This window comes from Falco rusticolus, chromosome 3, assembly GCF_015220075.1.
Source record: "Falco rusticolus isolate bFalRus1 chromosome 3, bFalRus1.pri, whole genome shotgun sequence".
NCBI lineage: Eukaryota > Metazoa > Chordata > Aves > Falconiformes > Falconidae > Falco > Falco rusticolus.
The window spans coordinates 52,254,288-52,258,767 of record NC_051189.1 but is presented as its reverse complement, the minus strand read 5'-3'; positions in this window follow the sequence as shown (position 1 = coordinate 52,258,767).

Genomic DNA, 4,480 nt, shown 5'->3' with positions numbered 1-4,480 from the left:
GTGTTTAATTTAATATTTACATTTTAAAAGGATTAACCTTGCTTTGCTGTGTTTGGTTATCTTCAGCCAAGGACACGGGGTTTTCTGATTTTTACAGTAAGGTTTTGCTCTGACACTGAGCAGTTAAGACCTGTCTATGCCAGACCCATGAACCCCGTTTAACAGAGTCACTTTGTACCACGACATGACTCTGCTCCAAGTTGCTGGAGCCATTCATTCCTAGGCCAAACCAACTGTGGTGGCATGGCTCTGGCCAAGGGGGCTGCAGAGCTCCACCACCACTGGGTGCCCTGCCATGGGCCACAGGACAAGGTCCCCTCGGGAAGGAGCTGATAGGCAGGCGAAGGGGAAATACAGAACAGGGCATTCTGCTACCTCTCCTGTACTTTTTTGGGTGGTTGAGTGAAAGGAACAGCCAGAGGAGTTCTGGCTTTCAAAAGAGTCCAGGGGGTGGTTTCTCAAAGCAATTACACCTGTGTTGGTAGATGCTACTAGAGTACTTATGGACCTCTGTGGAAGGTAAACCCACCATCCACAAGCCAGGTGTGTGTATGCAGCATGCAGTTGTGCATCCCACTTCAGGCAAAGCCGGGGGGGAAAGTCTCATAAGTCACGTATAGCTCAGTGTTTTCACGCACTGAGTTTCTCCTGCATGCCAGCCCTGTATTTAAAAAAAACCAAAACTGCCTGACGGAGTGTGACTAGCAAGTACACACTTTGCCTGCTAGTTACAGCCCTCTTCATGTAACAGTACAAAGAAGGACCAAAATTAGTATGTGTCCCTCTTTTTATGTGACTTTTCATATTTGCAGAGGAACTTCAATAGACTCATCAAGCTGATACTAATAACACAGCTACAATCTTGTCTATAGTCAAATATTCCCCAGATAACAGTCATGGGCTGAAGTTATTTGCTGGTTTTGCCCATCTCAGGCTATGCTTCTTTCATCATTTCTCAAAGACTAAAGCTCCTACTTGCTGAGTAACATCTTTAAAGGAAAAGCTAAAATTTACATTTTCCCTGTCACCAGGAGCTCAACAGCAAACGATGTCAAGCTTGTGGGAAATCATCAGTACAAAGTAGAACCCAATAGTGTAGAGAAGTCTAATACTGAGGACAGAGGAAACCTTCTAAATTGCATGAAGGAAAGCAGAACAAAGAAAATCATCCAGAGCACACAAGCCTTTTGTGCTCTGCTGGGGGAGAATGCTAATTAGCAAGAGTGGATAAGGATTTTGATCTGACATTCCAAAGCAATTTGAGGTATCCAACTGATCCTAAGGACTTCTTTATTTGGCCACACTTGAGAGTTAACGGTAGTATGTGAACATACAGAGTGGTAACTATTCTGCTAGGTATGGGACAAGCTGCTACCCTCAACGCCTTCTCTAACCTATATGAAAGGGGATTAAAATTCCTTTGAAACATGCTTTGATGGGAAAATCACAAAGTTGAAGAGGATTAAATTAATTTAGTCTACCAGTACATATTTCCCTAAGCTGGTTTCCAGTGGCTCCAGTATTATGGGCTGTGGTGCAGTTTCAGGAGGATGTGGGATGCTGTGCGTTGCATCATGTAGTACTGAAGGGACTGTAGTGCTGCCCTATAAACAGGGAAGGCACTACCAGGCAGATGCCTTTGGGCAGGAGACCTCATGCAGCCACCCAGATTAGCTCTGCATGAATGCTGGGGTGATGAGGAGCAGGAGCGGTCCATGAGCTCTGGTCTGAGAACTGCTGTTAGAAGGGTCGGTGCAACAATCACAGTTCATACCATAAGGATTCCAGATTTTCTTGGATTACTTTAGTCAAGTAACACTGAATTCCTCAGAGATTTGAAAAACCCGAACAGCCTCAGGAGGAAAAAAAATGTCCCAAAAATTAAAACACAACCTAGACATGTTTTACTGCTACATTCTACAGCATAACCTGCATTATAGAATTTATAGATTTTAGAGCCAAGCAAGGAGAAGAGTTTAGATTAATTGCCTGAATATGAAGGACCTGTGGGCTTATACTGAAGTTAGGTCATTGGTGTATAGCATTCAGTGGACAAACATCTAGCATCAAGGGATCCTCTGGACAGTTCTGCTATTAGCTTGAATTGCTGCGAGCAAGGAAAATGAGCCATCATAGAAAGTTGCTTGAGACCTCCATAGCCCATGACAGCGGGCAGTGGGAATAATCCCGCAAGACCTCCATGCTCATCCAGCACTGTGGATCACTCCACTTTGCACACTGTTTTTTTGCACAATATTTAAAATCACTGTGTGGACTCTAGGTTTATAAACAAGCTGTTGGACTGAGGAACTCAAAACTTCCTACCTCTCTGACATGCATACAGGTATACATCTTTTCTCCTATCTATAGCAGAGATCTGACTGGCTGCTGTAAGCCAGCTACTGTTTCACCCCCTGGACACTACATACTGCATGAACACATAGAGGATCTGCTGGATAGGGTGGCTGTTTTTCTGCTTGATCTCATCCTAAACACACAGCAGGCCTCTGCTTTGTTATTGTTATTAAAAAAGCATCCTTGAATGCAGAGCAAGTCCTGAACAGTCCTATGACTGAACAGTTTCTCAGCAATGGTATGTTGGGTCTGTATACTATGCAGACCGAAAAAGAGAAACTGTATGTTCCCCAGGAAGAACATACACAGACACAGGGCAGGAATAGAACACACACCCCAACTGCAAAAAGCAGATTTCATAATAGCTGTGACTGTAGATACAGAGCAGCGGCACAACGGCCATACATACAGTTAAGTTGAAGTCTCAGCTGATATATATTCTATTTTTGTGCTACAAGAGTTGCTCTGATCCTATGTTCAGAGACAGTGAGCAAAGAAACTGCTATTTTTATCCACAGCAAATGTTGCACTAAATATTCACAAGCCTGCACTCTATAAACCTGAGCATGTTCCTGTGAAATGATCAGAATTTAGTCTCTCAGCTTGGCTAGCAGTAGGTAAAGGGGGTTATAACCACAAAGGCTTAATCAGGGAAAAGTATACATGTTGCCTTTGTTCATCCATCTAAAGCAGCAATTTGCGTTTGCAATTAATGTAAGGCAGACAGCACTTCATACAGAATGCATACTGGAGAGTTTGTGTATTTACATATGTGAAAACATACACAAGCTAGATTTTCCCTTACAATATATCAGGACATGACTGCTAGTTAATCCCCTGTTGACTCATGTAGCCCACAGCATTTCAAAGTGTACAAGTTATTTTCATCCCATGAAGTAGAAAACTAGCTCAATTTACTGGCAATCTGGTGAGAAGCACTAGGAATCTCAGAACTACTCATACGTTATATAGCATGTCTCCACCATCTATTTCCCACCTTGCCCATGGAGTTAGCTTCACATCTACTACGGGTATAATCAGCAGCAGCTTTTGGCTCAGCTACACCAGTCTAAGAGCAATGGCTGGTCTACAATAGCTGTTATCTCTTTTCTTCTGCTTATGCATCACGCTGCTGCTTCCGCAACATAGAAGTGTCCAGCCCTTCTTCATCAGTTTTTGTCCTTGAAATGTTGTAGTGGGCTTCATTCGTGTTCTTAAAAGTTGAGGAAGAGCAAAAAGACTAAAAAAAAAGGAAATCTGGATGTTACTGTACATAAAAATCATAATCTGCCCTGGCCCTGCCCTTTCCAGACACCTTTTTCTTTCTATCCCTCAAAAGATACAAGGCTGTTTCCTTCCAGATCCATTTTCATGCCTTACACGTTTGTTTTTGCCAGACCAGTGACACTGGTAAATGTGCTTGGAAGCTGATGCAAAAGTTCGGTGAAGCCCTCGGTAGATACAGGAACGCTGTTTATGAGATAAAATGATTAGTGCAGCATTTCCTCAGAGCTTTTGGCAGGAAGCAGGCGCCGGTTCAGTTCATAAAAAGAAAGGCATAGATGTGTGACTGTCACTGCAGCTGGCGAACCTCCCGCTCAACAGCGTGCCCTGTGGATTTTATTCCAGGGCAGATGGGGATCTCATCCCGAGGTGGGGCAGACGGGCAGGAGGGACAGAGGGACTGGGAGCCCAGGGAACATGACAGCGTGTAAAGGCACTCACACACGGGCACTCTAATGACAGTTCACATACAGGCTGCATCCAGATGAGTCCATATGGTGATCTACATATACTGATCTCCACTAAAGAAAGAATTGAGTAATTTAAATGACATTATAAGGTAGTTAGCCATTAACCAATGGCTAATTTGGCCTTGTGCAAATTTGAAGAAGCTTTTGAAGAGACTACTCAGCTGGCCCTGCATGATGGAAAAACAGGCATTTCCACACACCTATTTGCATTCAGGTACCAGAATGAAGTGCCTTACACTCAGCATTTTACAATCTTGAACAGCAAGATGCTGAGCAAAGTACACAGCTGCAATAACTTTAGCAAATACATATATAACCTAAGACAAGATTATAATTTAACCCTACAGAATCTTTTTAATGGTCACAAAAGC